The 23294-nt window shown below is 37.1% G+C and overlaps 1 long non-coding RNA gene across 3 annotated transcripts in view; it reads left to right on the forward strand.

Annotated features, from left to right (window-relative positions):
- LOC105262501 (myb-like protein P) overlaps positions 1-23294 on the forward strand; it is a 651308-nt gene that overhangs the window by 22012 nt on the left and 606002 nt on the right. For all 3 annotated transcript variants that reach the window (XR_009344004.1, XR_009344006.1, XR_009344005.1), the window contains one exon: positions 18880-18910. This is a non-coding gene — a long non-coding RNA (myb-like protein P). The remainder of the gene's footprint in view (positions 1-18879; positions 18911-23294) is intronic.

Here is a 23294-nt window from a genome sequence, read left to right on the forward strand (position 1 = left end):
GGTACTGAGTGAATGTTTAGAGCTGGAATCCTGAAATTTGATATTTAAATATTTAGATGTTAAAAATTTAATGGTGGTCTTTTCGTTGACAAAGTGGCGGACACTTCCTAGTGTTGAAGAAAATTAGTGCATTGTGATCTGAAAGGACTAAAAATGATATGTATTTTTTTACTTAGCCGAACTTGGTTAGTAAACCTAGTGGTTGGTGGCGGAATTTTTTGTTTTGTCCCATCAAAAGTACTCCTAACCCCAAGCTATTTACATATTACTTTACCAAATGCATGTCCCCCAAAGTATGTTTAACATTTTGTATTTATACGCCTCCAACTGTAGATCTACGTATGCATGCTAGCGTATATTCCTCTCCATATTCTATTGGCAGGCGGATATGAATCAATAATGTTTGGCATATCAAAAGCTGAGTGTGATTGCCTTTAATGTTTTCTTATTTGAAGTTTTATTTTTTTGAGAGTAGGGGGGAGGTGGGGAGAGAATGATATCGAAACGCAAAAAAAAACACACACAAGCATTGCAAGTCAAAAAAAAAAGAAGGCGCTTAAGTTATTCAGAAGGAGTTTACGAAAAGTAGAAGTAGAGCTGCTGCTGTCTGATGGTGATGTGAGCTCCGATGATGATGATGATTGCTTGCGGTATTATTGGTGGCGGTGGTGCTCTTCTGGTGTCGTTGCTGATGCCTACGGAGTTTTCGAGCAAAAGATATGCAATTTTATGCGATGCTTAAATAATGGCGACAATTGAAAAACGATAAATCGTTTTAATATTAAACAAAACTCACTTGGATTTACATTTCTTGCTGCTTCGGGGTGGTGGTGGTTTGATGGTGCTATTTCTCACTCCATTATAAAACCACCAAGCATCCATCGGAACAATCCCAGAAACCACAGCAAATCGCATAAGTGTCGTATCAAATCCAAGCCGAAACAAAAAACAAACCGAAACCAAGAAAATTTATTAGTCTATGGAGGAGCGACGACTTTGGCTGGCATTATGTCTGGAGGCTAATCATATTTGATTGAGATTAATTTTCCTTCTTCATCTAATTGATTTCGAATTCAAACCCACACACACACACACACACAGAAGAAACGAGCACACACTTGCACGCTTACATTAGCCACCACATGTCAGTCAATCTTTATAATGTCACTCTAATTCAGGCCGTGGTTTTCGTTTTGATTTCTTTCGAATTTTGCAATTGAAATGAGGACTAGGATAAATTGCAGATGAAGTAGGCGAATTCATGCCGTACATGTTTCGATGGAATGGATGATTGTTGTCGTGATTTCCAAAAACAAATATTTTTTTCAATATTTCAAAAAAGTGAAAGGTCTATTGACGAAAAGAGAATGTTCCCATTGAAGGCAATCATAATTTAAATGAATCAATGGGAAATAAAATTCAATGTCTCGGAGCCATAAAAAAAGATTTTTAATAATTGGTAATTATAGGTTTGTCGGCGGAATTTGGAAATGGGGGAAATCGGCAAACTGTCTATTTCATCTTTAAAAGGAATTTAAAATCAATATTATAGCCATATAAGTGCTACTGATGGTTTATAGAAGAGCTATGATACGTCGTCTATTCATAAAATACGACTCAGAGGCTAGAGAAGCGCTTTCACAGGTTTTATATTCACAGAAGAGCTATTAGAGGTCACAGAAGAGCTTTTAGAGGTCTTCCGTAGAAGGTCTTCTATTCATAGAAGAGGAGGTCTTCTATTCATAGGTGAGCTCTCAGAGGTCTTCTATTCATAGAAGAGCTCTCAGAGGTCTTCTATCCATAGAAGAGCTCTCAGAGGTCTTCTATCCATAGAAGAGCTCTCAATGGTTTTCTATTCATGGAAGAACTGCCGGAGGTCTTCTATCCATAGAAGAGCTGCCGGAGGTCTTCTATTCATAGGTGAGCTCTCAGAGGTCTTCTATTCATAGAAGAGCTCTCAGAGGTCTTCTATCCATAGAAGAGCTCTCAATGGTTTTCTATTCATGGAAGAGCTGCCGGAGGTCTTCTATCCATAGAAGAGCTGCCGGAGGTCTTCTATCCATAGAAGAGCTGCCGGAGGTCTTCTATCCATTAAAGAGCTCTCGGAGGTCTCCTATCCATGGAAGAGCTCTCAGAACAGCTGCAGAAGTTCTTCTGGCTACAGAACAGCTCCAGAAGTTCTTCTGTCTATAGAACCGCTGCAGAAGTTCTTCTGGCTATAGAACAGCTGCAGAAGTTCTTCTGGCTAAAGAACAACTTTTTTTTTTTTTTTTTTCTTTTTTTTTCTTTATTGATAATATAATAATTATTAAAGTTCATTATTTACATAGTTCCACGAAGCTATTATAGGCTTGTATGTGGAGTAAGAAGTGATTACAATTTTCAATGATTGACTAAAATTAGCTGTAGACTTCAAATATTATTATTTTATTGCTTATAATTATTAATTACTTATTTAAATAATGATTTTTGAGTAATTTTATTCTAATTTTTTTGTTGCATTCCTGCATTATAGCATTTGGTAGTTCATTTAAGATGGTAGGCAGACTAACAGATAGTGCATGTTTTCCATAGTCATTTTTAAATGCTGGGACTATATATCGGCCTTCAATTCTGCGTCTAGTGTTTTGTTCAAGGTTTAGTTTCTTCGCTAAGTTTGCGTCTTCCATGAATTCTTTTATGATTGAAATCGAATATAAATCCTTTATATTAAGAATTTTTTGAGTTGCGTACAGTTGTGTGGTTGGCCTGTTGTTATTAGTTCTGTGTTGTGTGCTGGCTGGTTGTTTTTTGCTTAATGATTTGACAATTTTGTTCTGTGCAGATTGCAGAACACTGCATATTTTTGCATTTCCCCAGGCAGTAATCCCATGTCTGAGATGAGATTCCACTAACGAAAAATATGCTTGTTTAATAACATAATAAGGTGCGCAATTTCCGAGGTGGTATAGAGCGTATGATGATTGCCTCAATTTTGTTTGAACATGGTGAATATGAGACTTCCATTTAAAATTATCATCTAGATGAACGCCTAGATATTTATAAGTTTCAACTATTTCTAGATGCAGAAGTTTTTCTGGCTATAGAACAGCTGCAGAAGTTCTTCTGGCTAAAGAACAGCTGCAGAAGTTCTTCTGGCTATAGAACATCTGCAGAAGTTCTTCTGGCTATAGAACATCTGCAGAAGTTCTTCTGGCTATAGAACATCTGCAGAAGTTCTTCTGGCTATAGAACAGCTGCAGAAGTTTTTCTGACTATAGAACAGCTGCAGAAGTTCTTCTGGCTATAGAACAGCTGCAGAAGTTCTTCTGGCTATAGAACAGCTGCAGAAGCTCTTCTGGCTATAGAACAGCTGCAGAAGCTCTTCTGGCTATAGAACAGCTGCAGAAGTTCTTCTGGCTATAGAACAGCTGCAGAAGTTCTTCTGGCTATAGAACAGCTGCAGAAGTTCTTCTGGCTATAGAACAGCTGCAGAAGTTCTTCTGGCTATAGAACAGCTGCAGAAGTTCTTCTGGCTATAGAACAGCTGCAGAAGTTCTTCTGGCTATAGAACAGCTGCAGAAGTTCTTCTGGCTATAGAACAGCTGCAGAAGTTCTTCTGGCTATAGAACAGCTGCAGAAGTTCTTCTGGCTATAGAACAGCTGCAGAAGTTCTTCTGGCTATAGAACAGCTGCAGAAGTTCTTCTGGCTATAGAACAGCTGCAGAAGCTCTTCTGGCTATAGAACAGCTGCAGAAGTTCTTCTGGCTATAGAACAGCTGCAGAAGTTCTTCTGGCTATAGAACAGCTGCAGAAGTTCTTCTGGCTATAGAACGACTTTCCCTGTCGTCTCTAGAAACGACTTTCCCTGTAGTCTCTAGAAACGACTTTCCCTGTCGTCTCTAGAAACGACTGTCCCTGTCGTCTATAGAGACGACTTTCCTGTCATCTATAGAGACGACTTTTCTGTCGTCTACAGACACGACGACTTTTCTGTCGTCTACAGACACGACTACTTTCCTGTCTTCTATAGAGATGACTATTTTCCTGTCGCCTCTAGAAACGACTTTCCTGTCGTCTATAGAAACGACTTTCCCTGTCGTCTATAGAGACGATTTTCCCCGTCGTCTATAGAGACGACTTTCCCTGTCGTCTATAGAGACGACTTTCCCGTCATCTATAGAGACGACTTTCCTGTCGTTTTCAGTCGTAAAAATATGACTTTGTAGCTGTTATAACCGTCCATTCTTTCATATACAGTGCCAACATTATAGCCGTCTTTGGAGTCACATGTAGAGTGGACAATGTCGAATTTCCTGTCTTCTATGTTTGCTTCCTATAAAAAATGTCGAGAAAAATCAAGTCTATAATTGCCCATTCAAAGTCCATTGTCTCCCTTGTAACACATTTCCTATTCAATAGAATTTCCAATTATCTCGGTCTTTAGTTTTAAGTCTTTTCAAACTTTATGTCCTTTTATTTGCAATCGAAATGTTGCCACTTGAAAACTTAACAAATTTATCCGTTTCTGGTTCTTCAACGAAATACAGGACAACAAAAAATCAAATACAATCCTTGCAAAACAACAGCAACCAAGCCGAGAGAAAGATAACTAAAGGAAAAAGTTATGTCCGCACAGGAATTTTTCAAATTTCATTAGCATGTTTTAAATATGTTTTCCAGCTAACTTTTAATTCTTTTGCCACAAATGACTTTAAGAAAACAAATAGATAAAATATTTAATAATCCTCTTTTGAAGCAAGCCAAGGAGAAAACGGTAACAACAAATGGCCAAAAGCAAAAGTAAGGCAGGCAAAAATAAAAAAACAAAACAGCAAAATAAATCTTTTGCAGGCGAAGAGAATAAGTCTAGGCCAAAAATAGAACAAAACAAAATGAAAACAAATCCTTTAAAGTCGTTTACGATTTTCTGTGGCACACACAAGGATAATAGCCTCAACCTCAACATCCAAGGAAGAAATAAAAATTCATCCAACAAAAAATAAAGAAATAAACAATGAAACAGAAGTTCTTGTGTCTTACCTATGGCCACAGAATAAAATCTTCAGGAAAAGAAAACGACAAGAAATGCCTGGGAAAGTTTTCGACAATCTTAGTAGAGGAAATGAAAACAGAAACATGATTTTGTTTTGCAAAATTTTTCGGGCAGATTTGGAGTTTTCTTCTGTTTCGTTGGAGTTTTCTTCTGTTATGAGGAAGAAAAAAAATGGAGAACATTTTCCAGACGTTTATAGAGACAATCTTCCTTTAGTCTATAGAGACGACCTTCCTGTCGCCTATAAAGACGACTTTGTGGTCGTCGAGAGAGACGACATTACTGTCGTCGAGAGAGACGATTTTTCTGCCGTCCTGAGAAACGACTTTACTTCTTTGTCGTCGAGAGACACGATTTTATTGTCGTCAATAGAGGCGACTTTCCGGTCGTCTATGGGAACGACTTCATTGTAGTCTAAAGAGACAATTTTCCTGTCGTTTATGGAGACAATTTTCCTGTCGTCTATGGAGACGACTTTCCCGTCGTCCATGAAGACGACTTCACTGTCGTCAAGAGAGACGATTAAACTGTCGTCCATAGATACGACTTTCTCGTCGTCTACAAAGACGACTTTCCCGTCGTCAATAGAGACGATTTTACTATCGTCGAGAGAGACGTTTCTGCTGTCGGCGAGAGAGACGTTTCTACTGTCGTCAAGAGAGACGACAGTTTAGTCCACTATGTCTGTAGAGACGACTATCCTGTCGTCTATAGAGACGACTATCTTGTCGTCTATAGGGACGACTATCCTGTAGTCTATAGGGACGACTACCCCGTCGTCTTTAGAGACGACTTTCCCGTTGTCTATTGAGACGACTTTCCCATCGTCTATAGAGACGATTTTCCCGTCGTCTATAGAGACGACTTTCGGGTCGGCCATGGAGACGACTTCACTGTCGTCCACAGAGACAACCTTCCTGTCGTATATAGAGACGACTTCACTTTCGTTCACAGAGACGACCTTCCTGTCGTATTTAGAGACGACCTTCCTGTCGTATTTAGAGACGACCTTCCTGTCGTCTATAGAGACGACTTTCCCGTCATCTATAGAGACGACTTTACTGTCGACAAGAGAGACGACTTTACTGTCGGCGAGAGAAACGACTTTACTCTCGTCTATGGAGGCGACTTGCCTGTCATCGAAAGAGACGAATTGCCTGTCCTTCAAAAGAGACTTTCCTGTCGTCTATATAAACTACTTTCCTGTCGTCGAAAGATGCGACTTGCTAGTCGTCTATAGAGATGAGTTGCCTGCCGTCTATAGAGACGACTTTCCCGTCATCCACAGAGACGACCTTCCTGTCGTCTATAGAGAAGTCATTCCTGTCCTATTGAAACGACTTTCTTATCGTCTATAGACAACAACTTTTCTGTCGTCTATAGAGACTGTCGTCTACCATCGAGAGGGACGAATTTACTGTCGTAGCCGAGAAACACGACTTTAATGGCCTCAAAAGAAGCGACTTTCCTGTTGTCGAGAGAGGCGACGTTCCTGTCATCGAGAGAGACGATTTTCCTGTCATCGAAACACGACTTTTATGACTTCAAAAAAAGCGAGTTTCCTGTTGCCAAGAGAGACGACTTTCCCATCGTCAAAGCTAAACGTCTTCTCTCTGTCGTCCGGAAAGATTATCATAAATTGAACCACAAATAGCTCGTCTACAATTCAATCAAATCTAATCCTGAATTTCTTTACAAAATATATCCTTTTGCGAAAATGACCCACAAATATTTCAAGGATTTTTATTTTCTCAAACAAAGAACATATTTACCTTCGGCATGTCTTGTGACTACATATTTGCTCGTGGTCTCCCCATAAATTGAGTTTTCAAATTGCTTGCTGCTTGCCTTCTTCTTGTTGTATGTGTGATCCTTAAGATTAATTAAAAAACTTGCACAGAATCGTATTTGCATAGAAAGGACAGCAAGACAAGAAACAGCATTTGAGGCATGGAATATTGAAACAATGGACAAACAAACATTCCCCCATGCAAATTTTTGGGGCCAAAAGGACGATGCTGAACAGAGGAGTTGTGTGCTGCCAAACAAAACAATCTCTCAATGACAATAAAATGAAGATATAAAATTCAAGTTTGTTCACCAAACCGAAAAAGTAGGTGAATGAACGGACAACAAAAGGATGAATGGATCTGTGGATGGGTGAATGTTCGTCCGTTCGTGTGTGGATTTGAATGTCTTAGTTACGCACATGGAAGAACTGAGTGGCTGGCTGGCTGGCTGGTCTAAGACAAATGACAATTTACGGTTTCTTTCGGTCTTTTGTTTGGAAATTGGTTTCAAACTTTTTTCTTTTTTTTTTTTTTTTTTGCTGGAGAGGTAATACAATACCAACTTATGTTTTAATTAAGAACCAGATTATAATTGAATTGAATGTTGGATATGTTTGCATTGTGTGCTGTGGGGGAATATTTGCACCAGGTTGTTTGTCGAAATTTGGTATTGAAATGAAGAAAGACCATCTATGAAGAATGTCTTTAAATGGCAAAAGGGCATTTAACATTCCAGGCACGTGTGTTGGGCACATGTATCCATCAAAATTATTGAAAAGACGATATTTTAAAAATTTGCCAGTGTAAGATATAATGTTATATACAGAGTGCAGTTTTAAGACTGGTGTTCTTGACGCTTCGAATGCAGACTCTCAGGCATTATTTTTTAATTTGACTCCTAGATAAATATTGATTTAAATATGTTTTTTTTTGGAAATTTCAAAGTCTTAAATTTGGTCGTTTGCCACGGTTCGTTGAACGATCTAAAATCCTAAAATAGAACCAGGTAGATTAGAAACTTCAAATACAAAATTTCAGACAATTCCCTTGACCAAAATGGAGGAAAGTAATCAGAATACAGAGTATCGGGGCCAAATCAATATTGTTTGGAAAATGCCATCTCAATCGGATGATAAATCACAAAAATGCATGGATGGACGAACAGACGGACTGACATGCATAAATCGACTAAGAAAGTGATTCTATGAAGATCCTTGAAAGTAACTAGGGGCCTATCTCGTTTCCTTCTCCATGTTACAAACAAATCCACAAAGGCTTAACACCCTTACCGCTATGTGGTGTAGGGTATAATAATGTGAAGAATACAAAATGAGCATCAAAAATAAATGTCACAACTTATTTTATGCAGTAAATGGTAAATATTAATCCCTCCACAGTCCAAAAATTATTGAGCGATTTTTGCATGAAAATCGGAGGCGTGATAAGGGCAGAGCAGCGCCAACTATTTTTATACTCCATATTATTTATACCCTGTATATCATTTGATAACCCCAACACATGCCTCATCGAAATAACGGTTTTAGACCCTAGGTCTCTTTTGACCAAGTCGATTTAGGAATGTCCGTCCGCCCGTCTGTCTATATGGCTGGTGGTCCAAACTTGATAAATCGTAATATTACAGTCAAACTTAGACCGAATTCGGAGATGTGCAATACCGGTTCACTCCTTCTGGTACATCCCCCGCAAATCGTCAACAATTTAAAAAAATATTTTAATGCACAGAAAGAGCAAAGAAAACCTGATTTTGCTCCAACTTTACAAGTCCTAATATTTGCTAGGTTAGGTGCGAAAATGGACAATGTCTGTCTACTCCATCAAGTACCTCCTCCCAAAGGGTCAACATTTTGAATAATTGTAACTCTTATAAAATGTGATATAATAGTCCGATTGTCTTCAAATTACATACATCACAATATTTTTATTAACCCAAGGCCTGGTGTGAAGATGGGATATATCGGTAAACTCTCTGTGGTACTTCCCCCACAAAGGGTCAACAATTTGAATATCTACGAAGCTCATAAAACGCGAGTTTAGCTTTCGATTTCATTCAGACTGGACACATCTCAATATTTCTATCAACACAATATCTAATATAAAGATGGTAGAGATCGGATCATTCCTTCTGATACCTCCCCCACCAAGGGTCAACATTTTGAATAACCAAAACGATGATAAAATCCTACATAAGCCTCCGGCTGTCTTCAAATTACACACATCACAAAATTTTTTATTAACCCACGGTCTGATGTGAACATGGAATCGGTCCACTCCTTGTGGTACCTCCCCCACAAAGTGTCATGAAGCTCATAAAACGCGTAATTCTCCGATTTCAGTCGGACTTGGCACATCTCAATATTTCCATCGATACAAGATCTGTTATAAAGATGGTAGAGATCGGACCATTCATTCTGACCAACGTTTGAATAACAAAAACGAATATAAAATCCGAAATAAGCATCTGGTTCTCTTCATATAACACACCCCATTATTTCTACTTTCTGCTGTGAAGATTGGCATGTAGCGGTTCACTCCTTCTGGTACCTCCCCCACAAAGCGTCAAAATGTTGTATGTCCATGAAGCTCATAAATCGCGAAATTAACATCCGATTCCATTCAGACTTGGTACAAAGATGGTAGAGATCGGACCATTTCTTCTGGTACCTCACCCACATAAGGTTCAAGATTAAAAAAAAACGCTCAAAGAAATAGAAATAGTTGGATTGGTAACTTGAGCGGAATATGCCATACATTCCTTAATGATTTAATATTTATGTCCCGAATCCGCATCCTTATACTGGCCTCACAACTATTTTCTTCTTCCTTCCTGTGTATATTTAACTTGACACCCTCCCCCTTGCCATGCCTTCAACAACTGCGAACAGTTTCCATGGTCACATGTAGCTGCTTCAGGTGAATTCATTAATTAGTGGCAGTAGATATCAATTAAATAAAAATTTGTTGCCAAAAATTTTCTTTCATTTACAAGTTTTAATTACATATTTTGAAATTAAAACCAACAACAACAACAATACAACAACAACAACAACAACAAGAAAAACACGAAGCCATGGAAAATATTCTCCCAAACCAAAACAACAGTATATGGACATACATATTCGTATATTTGTTTAAAAACATTTTTCGGCCAAGCTTCGCTCTGCCATAAGGAACAACTTTTCTCCACATTTGTTGTTGCTTTAGTTTTGCGTTTTTGGGAGAATCACTCGTTTTTGTTGTTGTTGTTTTTGGTCCAACAGTTTTGGGAAAATGTTAATGAAGTCTTCTTGTGGTCGCCGGCTAAGGTCAGGACAGGTCAAAAGGTTGTCTGCTCGGAGCATATCGTTTTGTTGCCTGCAATAATTTAATTAAATTCCCCTGGTAGAGAACAATGCGAGCGTTTTACAAACTTCGTCCATACTCGGAATGAACAGCACTCCGAACGCTCTCCAAACGGTGCGTAGTACCCACAAGCCAGTGGGAAAACTCTGTGGAAAAACGGCAGCAGCAACAACAACAATGGAAAGTTGGCAAAAGCATCCCAGAAAAAAAGTTTTCAATTAAAAAGTCTGTGTACGCATCCAACAACAGAAAAAAAAACGACAACGACAACGACAACTCCAACTAAAAAACATAGTACAATTAACCATATTTTATTCGAAAAAATGAATGTTTTTAAAAACCAGGAGATAATTGAAAAGTTGCAAATGTTTGACAGAAAAAGTGACATTGTTGCATAAAACCAAAGGGGAAAAAATTATAACAAATTAACAAACAAATGGTTGAGCAAAAAAAAAAAAAAACAAAAAAAGAACTGGAAAATTATTAAACCTGAGGTAAATGAAATATGAAAATGATGTAGAATATGCAACGACAGCAAAATCTTTTTCGAATGCTCTGAGGGGAAATCGACATGAAAAGAAACAAGGTAGAACGTATTTGTCGGTTTTTGTATGCTGCTGTATAGATCAAGTCTATAAACGTATATATGACCCCAGTTTTGAATTATGTAAAATTGCACTACCACAGCTTAATTCGGTTATTACATTTCCTAGCTGGTAATTTTGAGTGGGCTGGACCAAGGGGTTAATTCACTTTCGAACTAAAATGTCCGTTTTAAATTTTTTCCATTTAAAACTGGCCTATATTTCTTTCGAAATCACTTAGGGGATGGTGGGAAAACTTTTGCGTGGAAAATGTAGAAAAATATCGGAAAAGTAAAAATTTCGCAGGGAAGACACCCTCATTACCCTTATTAGTTTAGTTATGGTTCCAGAGGGACCTGTCATCTATTTAAAAATAATTATATGATTGCTTAATCAACGCCCAGTAAAACGGCTGAAGCTAGAATCTTGAAATTTTGGGTGAGAATCTTGAAATTTTGGGTGAGAATCTTGAAATTTTGTCCGCAGGTGTGAGAAATGGCTGGGGTTTTAAAAATTCGTTCTAAAACGGAAAAAAAGTACTAAAAGGTACTAAATACAGGGTGAGATAACAAACAACTTCAACAAACTCAAAGACCATAATTTTTACATTTTTTTTTCAATTTTATTGTATGAAAGCAAAAAATGTGGGAATAGCATCAAATTTTAGAATAAGTTTAGATTTCGTTCGAATTGATCACCTTTGGCACGAATTATGACCTTCAAACGGCAAATGAAACCGTCACACGCTGCCCGAATGTTGCTCTGCGTAATTTTGGCCCATCCCCGGCGAAGCGCTTGCTTGAGGTGATCGACATTGTGGTATTTTTAGTGCCAACCTTGCTTTCCAAAATATCCCAGACACAATAGTCCAACGGATTGGTATCCGGAGATTTTGGGGGCCATTGTGCGCTGGAAATGAAGCGAGGAACCTAATTTTGTGGCCATTCTTGGGTGGCGCCTGCTGAGTGCGATGGTGCTGAGTTGCTGCTTGGAATGTCCAGAGTCTGGTGCCAACATGTTTGCGTGCCCAACGCTTTAATACACCCTCCAGAATATTTTCGCGATAATATTTGGCATTTATTCTGATGCCATCGACCATCGGCTGTTATGGAAGCCCACACCATCATCATGGCCGGCGCTTGAATTTCGGTGGCCAACCGAAGGTGCACATTTTCAGCTGACCTCTTTGGCAAGTAAGCACGATCATTTCGTGCTGGACAATGAATGTTTTCTCATCGGAGATAACCAAATTCGGCAGTTCGCGACTTTTGGGCCAAGCGAAGCAACTCTAGCTCTTTTGAGTCTATTTTCTTTCTGTTGAGGTGTAAGTTCTTGCATATTTCGGAATTTCAATAGCTGTACCCAGAGCTCATTTTTCAATATTTGCCGAATGAGCTGCAATTTGTTTAGCTCATGAGCCACTTTTCGGCCACTGCGACGCGGGTTTTGATCAAGTCGCTTCTCTACTTTTCGAACCATTTCTGCTGATGTTGCTGTTTTCTTCCGTCCACTTCCTTAACGTCGGGTTACGCTACCAGTATCACGGTAACGAGTGATGGTACGTGACACAAAAGATTTATTCACATTAAAATGCTGGAGTGCTCTAACGATAGCCACTTGTGGTTTTCCAGCCACATATAAAGAAATCACACTATCACGCTTGAATTCCATCACGAATAACTTTTTTCTGGAAAATTCTCACCAAATGCTTTTGTAAGCTTGTAACAATATAATGAGCTGTCGCTAATATTCATGAAGTTCAGAAAATGCGAAATTAACATCAGATTTCTTTCAGACTTTGCACATTTCAATATATCTATCAGAACAACATCTGCTATAAAGGTAGTGCAGATCGGACCATTCCATCTGGTACCTCCCCCACAAAGGGTTAAAGTTTTGAATATCCAAGATGCTCGAAAACCGCGAATAAGCATCCGATTCTTTTGAAATTTCATACGTCTCAATACATCTGTTTAAGCAAGATCTGGTGTGAAGATTGCAGCTATCAGACCACTCCTTCAGCTACCTCCCCCACAAAGGGGTAGTGTTTTGAATAACCAAAAAGATTTAAAAATCCGAAAACAGCATCCGGTTCTTCTCATATTTCAGACATCGCATTAGTTATACTAACACCAGATCTGCTGTGAAGATGGGATATATCGGTCCACTCCATTCGATACATTACCCACAAAGGGTCAAAATTTTGAATATCCATGAAGCTCATAAAACACGAAATTAGCATTCGATTCCATTCAGACTTGGCACATCTAAATCATTCCTTCAACACAAGATCTGTAATAACAAATATAAAAGCTGTAAGTTCGGTTAGAACTTTGAATACTTGGTATAAATTTGGCATTTTTCAGAAAAATATAATCCGTTAAAAATTCTGTTAAAATCTTTAAAATACCGAAAAAATCTGTTTACAATGTAGCTATAATCATAAAAATACCGTATATAGGGAGGTACAATGGGGGTTATAAAACGTAGACCTTCACAGACAATTTTCTGTCATAGGCTGTAGTATTCATTACGAACTTCAATTCCGAAATTTGAAACAATTCCGGTAAATAATGTCGCTAAAATCATCAAAATACCCAATATCGGGAGGTACCGTTATATGGGGGCTATACGAAGACGTGGACCTATATGGCTCATTTTCTGTCTTAAGCCTATTATGAACTTCAAATTCCAAATTTGAAACAATTCCGGTAAATAATGTCACTAAAATCATCAAAATACCGAGTATCGGGAGGTACCGTTTTATGGGGGCTATACGAAGACGTGGACCTACATGGCCCATTTTCAATACCTAAAGTCCTGCAGACATAATACATATTTGAGTAATATTTTACCAACCTAATTCATTTCGTTCGGAAGCTAGAGTGATTTGTACAGACGGACGGACATCGCTAAATCGACATAGAATTTTATGCTGATCAGTTGATTTTAAAAGAATTTAGCTCATTTGCCTCTTAGACCAGACTCGGTGCCAAAAAACTAAATGACTCATTTTCTATCTGCTATCAGAATGTAAGGGGGCTTAATACAAAATTAACCAGTTTATATACTGATAGCATTGGTTTCAATTATAATGTATTGGTTTTCTCCGAAACTTGGTTAAAAACATCTATATTAAATAGTGAAATATTATGTTCAAAATATCAAATATTTAGAAAAGATCGTGTTTGTAAAAAAGGTGGTGGCGTCCTTATTGCAGTTGATACCAAATATACCACTAATTTAATTGATCTAAATGATTTTCTTGATATAGAATTTGTTTGTGTTTCCATTGAATTGGGCAAATCTAAATTGTTTGTAACTTGCTCTTATATTCCCCCCTCATCTTCACTTGACATTTATAATCAGCATTTATCAGAAATAAATTTAATTGCTGAAAAAATGAAAGATTCCGATCGCATTCTGATCCTTGGTGATTTTAATATGCCCTCCATTAAATGGCTTCCAATGCCAGATTCTGAAGCTTTGATTCCTTTGCCATCTGAAATGAACTGTACCCAGTATACATTTGATGTTGTAAATAGTTTGTGTGACTTAAATCTTTATCAAATAAACAGTGTAAAAAATTCGCATGGCAAAATTCTTGATTTGGCGTTTGTAAATATAACACAGCATTTTGATATATTCAGAATTCCTCCAATATGCACTCCTGAAGATATATACCATCCAACTTTATATATCTCCATGACTCACAGTTATGTAATTGAAGAAAGTCAGTCCGACTCATTTAAAACTGTCCTTAATTACAAAAAAACTAATTTTCGAAAACTTAATACTCTCATTTCCTCCATAAATTGGGCTTCTGTGTGCCTGTGTAACAGCCATACAGATTTAGAATATGTAATTGATAAATTTTATGATATTTTAAATAGATTTAAACTGGAATGTGTTCCAACCACTAGAGTTAAAAATTCAAATAAATATCCATGGATAACCCCTGAGTTATCAAGTTTAAAAAATTCTAAAAATAAGCTTTTTCGTAAATATAAAAAATCAGGCATAACAATAGACTATACTAATTACTCTGTTGCTAGATCTAAATATACTTTAGAGTCTCGACGATTGTATAATCTTTACCTAGACAAGATTAAAAATAATGTTAAATCCATTCCTAAATCTTTTTATGATTTTGTTAATCTAAAACGAAAAGTTTCTTCAAAGCCCTCAGTATTGAAATATAACAATAAAGAATTTGTCACAGGCACAGATATTGCTGAATGTTTCGCAGATTTTTTTGCCACAACCTATTCCAGTACATCTTGCCAAATTAAAGATTCGTATCCTTATAAGTTATCACAGGCTGATCAAATTTGTATGCCTTTTCTACAACGTCATGATGTGTCCAATAGTCTGCGTAGTTTAAAATCGATTAAATGTCCAGGACCGGATGGCATACCTAATATAATTCTTAAATATTGTTCAGAAACATTAGCACTTCCGTTAACTATATTGTTTAATTATTCACTTAAATTTGGTCACTTTCCTACTTTTTGGAAAAAATCGTATATTATACCTTTACATAAGTCTGGTAGTCTTACTAATGTGTCAAATTATAGAGGAATTGCAAAATTAAGTGCCATACCAAAATTGTTTGAAAAATTAATTACTGCAGTAATTTCACAGAAAATTCAATCTATATTGAGTCCATATCAGCATGGTTTTCGTAGTGGTCTTTCAACTACAACAAATTTTATAGAATTTACGTCAACAGTAATAAAAGGATTTGTTCAGCGTAAACAAACTGATACAATTTATACCGATATTAGTAAAGCTTTTGATAGGGTTAACCATGAACTCCTAATATATAAATTAAATTATATGGGTTTCAACACAAACTTAGTCAAATGGATATCATCTTACTTACAAAATAGATCACAACTAGTTTTGTTTGAAGGGTATCTATCCAAAACGATTAACGTTCCATCGGGTGTTCCGCAAGGAAGTCACCTTGGACCGGTCCTCTTTCTTTTATTTATCAACGATTTACCTAATTCCATAAATTACTCGAAATTGTTAATGTACGCAGATGATGTTAAATTATTCATTTCCCATAATTGTGATAAACGAGCGAGTTTACTTCAAAACGATTTAGATAGCCTTTTTAAATGGTGCACGTTAAATTGTATGGAGTTAAATTTAAGCAAATGTAAGCATATGTGCTTCTCCAGATCTTCTTCTCTGATATTAAAATATAATATTGACGGTCATTCATTATCAACTGTAGATTCATTTGTTGATCTTGGCCTCTTGATGGATCCAAAATTAAATTTTAATAGCCATGTAATAACAATGGTAAATAAAGCAAATGGTGTTTTAGGTTTTGTTAAACGGTGGGCCAAAGATTTTTCTGATCCATATATAACAAAACAGTTATTTACGTCTCTTGTTAGACCTATATTGGAATACGGTTCTGTTGTATGGGATCCTCAATATGCAATATACTCAGATAAAATAGAATCCGTGCAAAAACAATTTCTGCTATTTGCCTTACGAGGTTTACATTGGAATAGTGATTTTGTTTTGCCTTCTTATGCTAGCAGGCTAAAATTAATTAGATTGCCTACACTTAAAAGCAGACGTATTATGTTGAACTCCATGTTTGTACTAAAAATATTAAATGGTAATATACCCTCAGATTTTCTGATTTCATCTATTAGAATTAATGTTCCGTTTAGATCTAGTAGATACTACCAATTATTATATACTGATTTTCACCGCACGAATTATTCAATGGGCGAACCTCTTAGTAAAATGTGTGTTGACTTTAATTCTGTGTACTGTAATGTAGATTTTGGTATGAGTTTAGAAGTTATTAAATCTAGAATAATTTTATTTTTAAACAATTAACATACATGTTTTATTATTTGACAAACTAGCTGATGAATTAAATTCTGTAGCTGGTTTTAAATTTCCTACTGAATTCCCATTATGATGCGGATCATGATGTGTACGCGATCCCTCCGTAAAGGAAGGTCGCCCCCTCGGTCGGCAGGGGTGGGAATGTGAGGCGTGGGAACGTTCGAACAAAAAAAAGAATATATATACTTTGTGGGATCTAAAATGTATATTTCGAGGTGTTACAAACGGAATGGAAAACTATACCCTCCATACTATGGTGGAGGGTATAAAAATGGTTTAGACCGGTCCATTTCTTCTAGTACCTCTCAACGAGAAACCTGAGATGAATATGGAATTTATGATCTCGCATAAAATTAGATATTAATGTTCAACTTTCTTGTAATTTCGTCCAAATAGACTTAGGGTATGGAGCGAGTCACATTTTTATACCCTACAACACTATGTGTTGGGGGTATTATAAGTTTGATTGGGCCAAAAATTATGTAACACCTCGAAATATTGGTTTCCCCACATAGGAAAGTATATATGGATCTTCCTATCTCGCCGAGATGAGTCGATCTAGCTATGCATGTCCGTCCGTCCGTCTGTCCATGTTAATTTGTAATCACTCTACAGGTCGCAATTATGGACCGATATTCACGAAATTTAGAATGGAGGTGGGGTTTGGGCCAGAATAGAACCCTATTTCTTTTGGAGATGATCTCATAATATTTAGGGGTTGAAATGGACCAAATACTGAAAAATTTCCTGATTTTGCAGTTGCTCTACAGGTCGCAGTTATAGACCAATCGACGCGGAAGTTAGCATGTGGCTAGAGCTTAAGGCTGGCCAGACGTCTTCCAATTTTGATGGTAATCGGGTAATATTCAGTGGGTGAAAAGGCCATGAAACTTGTGTAAAATAAAATCAAATTTTCCATTAAACCGCGAATATTTTTAATTCTGGCGAAATCACAAAGAGACGAACAGGTCAATACTGACCGCTACGTAGATGCCGATAGTAAATATATCGGATATATACAGCGAAATATGTACAATACATATATACAAAGGAAGGGAATGTTAGCTAAATTGCTTATATCTCAAGAATATCTGGACCGATTTTGACAAATTTTGTCAATTCAGAATGTCCTCTTGGCATAAGAGAATAAAATCTAGAGAAATCGCATAAAAATGTGCCAATAATGGTGTTATTATAGATTTTGTAGTATTTTGTGACATATTTTTATTTTTTCATATTTTTATCGCATGCGATTTTTTCAATTTGACTTACAATATTGAAGTGTACATTTTGTAAAATTGTTTCACCTTACAACACGGGTTGGGGTTATTTTATATATATTGCAATTATCGTCCGATCTTCACGAAAATTTTCACAAGGCTAGGGTTAGGCTCAAAATAGCTATTGTTTTCAAAGATGACCGCAATATATTTAGGGGTTGAAATGGTCCAACCACTAAAAATGTTCCTGATTTTGCAGCCGTTATAACGTCGCAAATAGAAACCAAAGGACTGTGGGTAGAACGGACCTCTGCTTTTGTGTGAAAAAAAAATACCAAGATTACTTACAGGCGATATCCGAAATACACAAAAGGCGAACTTCTGGCTTATATCATAGACAAGCAAATCGTATAGATGGGTCTAAATTTGTCGATGCAGAACGGCTTCTTGCTTTTGGAGATGATCGCAAAATATTAAGGGGCTCAAATGAACCAAAACAGAAAAAGATTACTGATCACACAATTGAAGTCAATCGACACGTGTGAGAAGAGAGTTAAAGACTAAGAAGAAGTCTAGCTTTTTGGATGACCATTGTATTATATTTAGCTGTAAAATGGACCACAACAACTAACACCACGATGGAATGCGCAAATATCCCTGGTCAAAATAGTAAGGGCAATATCTGGGCAGTGCTCCATGACAAAATTTCAAAAGCAAAATCTTCCAAAATGGACTTGGACATAAGGGTGCTTCTAACATATTGTAGTGTTGTAGGGTATCACATGGTCGGCCCCGCACGACTGTAGCCTTTGCTTACTTGTTCATTTGTGATATATACTTTCTACAGGCATAAATTTGAGACAAAAGATAAACAACCGAGCTTGACCTACATTGCACTTTTTTGGGATGTTCTCTTCCCCAAGAGCTTTATTCTTCAATTGATTTTTTTTGTTCCGAATCTTTTATAATTAAGTACGAATGTTTTTAATATCAGTTTTTTTTCTTTACAGGTGTAATTATGAAACATTTTTAACATTAAAGGTAAGTAACGATTTTTTACCATACGAGATCTGCTCGATATAAATATGTAGTTGATATTAGTTTTCTATCGAAATATGAACTTCTGAACAGTTCCATGGATAAACAATCCATATCTTCCACGCATTATTTCCACGAATATATGGCTTTAAGTCGCACGCCAAATTTTCGATATTTCAACAACCGCAAAGTATACTCGTATATGTAACTCCACTGCTATTATTGTATTTTCTATTAAAGCCCAAGTGGAGTATATCTGTAAATGTCCTATGGAAATATCAAAAGCCTTTGGTGCAAATTTGAAATGAATAACCCTGTCATATTCTCTTTTCTCGAGAATTCATTAATTTTTCTCTGAAAATAATTAGTGGATGTAGGTATTTCATCATCAATATAAAAAATTAACAAATGTTTCCTGATTTCGAAATGTATCACTTATCCTCATTTAAGTTGTACTCCAACCTGCATAACATAATATGTTTGTGCTCTAACAAGTTTTTCTTAAAATTATTCTTTCAATATTTTCTCCGAGGAAAACTCGAACAACTATAAAATACACAAAATCCGGTTCATTTTCACTTCTCGCTACCAGTATCACTGCTGGTATTTTCTTCATTCATTATTTTGTTGAAAATAACAACGTCAACGATAACATATTCACACACACACACACTCACGCACATATTTAAAAAAAAGTTTATTGATTTCTTTTTGTGTTGCTTCAGCCAGCGGCATCATCTGCAGCTTAGCAAACACACACACACATCGACATAAAATGTTTTCCTTGGCAATATAAAATTGTTTGTAATAGGGTAGATCGTAGCATTTTTTACTATTTCTATAGCAGTTCGCGATAATAGGTTTTCTATGAAAACCAAACTTTTTAGAGGTTTGCCATGGATAGAAGAACTCTTGTGGGTGGACCTTTGCGAGGCCTTCTGTGAACAGAAGACTTTTAAATGGTCTTCTGTGGATGGAAGGAGTTTAAATGATCTTTTGTGGTAAGATGACCTTTAAGAGGTCTTCTATGAATAGAAGACCTAAGAGGTCTTCTATGAATAGAAGACCTGCAAACATCAACAGGTCTTCTATGGATAGAAGACCTTTGACAGGTCTTCTATGGATAGATGACCTTTGACAGGTCTTCTATGGATAGATGAACTTTGATAGGCCTTCTATGGATGGAAGACTTTTAGCAGGTCTTCTATGGGTACAAGACCTTTGACAGGTCTTCTGTGAATTGATGACCTCTGACAAGTCTTCTTTGGATAGAAGGCCTTTAGCAGGTCTTCTATGGATAGAAGACTTTTGACAGGTCTTCTATGGATAGAAGACCTTTGACAGGTCTTCTATAGATAGAAGACCTTTGACAGGTCTTCGATAGATAGAAGACATTTGACAAGTCTCCTATGGATAGAAGACCTTGGACACGTCTTCTATGTATAGAAGTCCTTTGACAGGTCTTTTATGTAGAGAAGACCTTTGACAGGTCTTCTATGGATAAAAGACCTTTGACGGGCCTTTTAAGGACAGAAGACCTTTGACGTGTCTTTTAAGGACAGAAGACCTTTTACAGGTCTTCTATGGATAGAAGTCCTTTGACAGGTCTTCTGTGAATAGATGATCTTTTACAGGTCTTTTATGGATAGTTGACCTTTGATAGGTCTTCTATGGATAGAAAACCTGTAGCAGCTCTTCTATGGATAGAAGACCTGTAGCAGCTCTTCTATGGATAGAAGACCTGTAGCAGCTCTTCTATGGATAGAAGACCTGTAGCAGCTCTTCTATGGATAGAAGACCTGTAGCAGCTCTTCTATGGATAGAAGACCTGTAGCAGCTCTTCTATGGATAGAAGACCTGTAACAGCTCATCTATGGATAGAAGACCTGTAGCAGCTCTTATATGGATAGAAGAGACCTGTAACAACTCTTCTATGGATAGAAGAGACTTGTAACAGCTCTTCTATGGATAGAAGAGACCTGTAACAGCTCTTCTATGGATAGAAGACCTGTAGCAACAGCTCTTCTATGGATAGAAGACCTGTAGCAACAGCTCTTCTATGGATAGAAGACCTGTAGCAACAGCTCTTCTATGGATAGAAGACCTGTAGCAACAGCTCTTCTATGGATAGAAGACCTGTAGAAACAGCTCTTCTATGGATAGAAGACCTGTAACAACAGCTCTTCTATGGATAGAAGACCTGTAACAACAGCTCTTCTATGGATAGAAGACCTGTAACAACAGTTCTTCTATGGATAGAAGACCTGTAACAACAGCTCTTCTATGGATAGAAGACCTGTAGCAGCTGTTCTATGGATAGAAGACCTGTAACAGCTTTTCTATGGATAGAAGACCTGTAGCAGCTCTTCTATGGATAGAAGACCTGTAGCAGCTCTTCTATGGATAGAAGACCTGTAGCAGATTTTCTATGGATAGAAGACCTGTAGCAGCTCTTCTATGAATAGAAGACCTGTAGCAGCTCTTCTAGGGATAGAAGACCTGTAACAGCTCTTCTAGGGATAGAAGACCTATAACAGCTCTTCTAGGGATAGAAGACCTGTAACAGCTCTTCTATGGATAGAAGACCTGTAACAGCTCTTCTATGCATAGAATTTTTGTTTGAATTTCGCACTCCACCCCATTGTCCTGGAGAACCATCTCTTGTATTCACATGTTAAGTGATACCAGCCACATATTTTTTAAATTTTTAATTTACACATACAAACACACACATGCGCACGCACACACACATATATGCAACATGTTGATTAAGATGTTTATATGAAGGATATTGTTGAGTATTCAAGTTTTGTATTTATTTTTAGATTTGATCCTTTAAGTTTAACGATGAGTATCCTTGAATGGAATATTTTCCTCGCATACATTTTCAACCAGGCATGATTGGAGGCACAGCAGATGCCCGCCCGCCTGCTCCCACCCACCATATTTTTAAGAATGATAAATTTATTTTCTTTTGTGGTGTTTGGAGGGTATGCTCCAAATCATCATGGTGTGAGAAAACAGAAAAATAATTGACATTTTTATTCATCACAGATTTATTTGAAAATAAATTCGAAAAAAATTCTGTATGAAGGATAACACCTCCTTTCATCCTTTTTCCGGACACACACATGTGGGGTGGTGCAGTCATGCATGGAAGATGTGTAGCACCAAGAATTTTAAATGCTATCGCATGTGATGCTTGCATGTATGTGTGTTTCGATGTTGGAACATTTGGTATCCTTCAAGGAGTTTGATTTTTTGTATTTTCTCCTGCCACCATGACGTTGAAGAACTTCAAGACAATATGTCATTTTGATTTGCCAAGCCTACGGAACAGCTGCTATACCTTGGCCCACATTTCTGCAATCACAGTGTTGCTTTAGAATGAACCTGAACCACAAAATGTGCCCAAATGTGGCTGGCTGGCTGAGATGAATTTGAATTCAAAAAACACAACTATTTGTTATCTTTTTTCCAACAGCCGTCACAATATCATGACATTACAACATGGACCTTCTGCCTTGACCTGCATTCCACCGCGTTATTGTTGTTGAAGATTTCGTTTTCATTTTCCCCTCCTTGCATACCCCTCAAGTTCATCGGCCATTGTTTTAGTTGTTGTCTTCCAAACAACAGACACCAGAATTGTGTTTTGTTCTTAATTTATAAAAAAAATAACTGGTGTCTTGAGCTGCTGACAAAAAAAAAACAATTGAATATGATTTCCCAAGGCCAAAAAAAAGGATAATGAATGGAGTGTGAAAGGAGCCTGCAACAGATATGCCACCACGTGTAAAAACAATGGTTGGTAAACAAATTTATTCTTGGAAAGCGATGAGTAATTATAGACCGTTTTCAATAATTATAAGTCTTGTAAAATACGGAATCTATGTATTTTCGTATAATTTACCGCATCCGCAAGTGTGGAAATGGAAAATATCGTCATCTCTTTCTGGTACATATCCCAGAAAAGTGCTAAATTTATGCAAAAGAAAATTTAAAATATCTAAAATTTAGCAAGAGGACCTGATATAGATCAAAAGGACCTGATAGGACCTGGTTAAAGAATAATTTACCCTCAGCAAAATGACCATACGGCCTCAGCCATATGACCATACGGCATCTATACTTCATCGAAAAAATCAGTTTTAAGACCAAAACTATAGTCCGACGAAATGAGTTTCAGGACATTTGTAGTAGACCGGGTTTTGTCCGTCTGTCTGGCTGGTAAGCACGATAAATCTCGAAGGTAGTATCCGAAGGAAATGCCAAAAATTTCAAAGATAAATAATTTACCTCAGAGAAAGAGAAAAGATCATCAGTCCGATTCGTTTCAAACTCGGCACATTTAAATATTTGTACCAACCCATCTTGTGTGAAGATG

The sequence above is a fragment of the Musca domestica genome, unplaced genomic scaffold (assembly GCF_030504385.1).
Source record: "Musca domestica strain aabys unplaced genomic scaffold, Musca_domestica.polishedcontigs.V.1.1 72, whole genome shotgun sequence".
Taxonomy (NCBI): Eukaryota; Metazoa; Arthropoda; class Insecta; order Diptera; family Muscidae; genus Musca; species Musca domestica.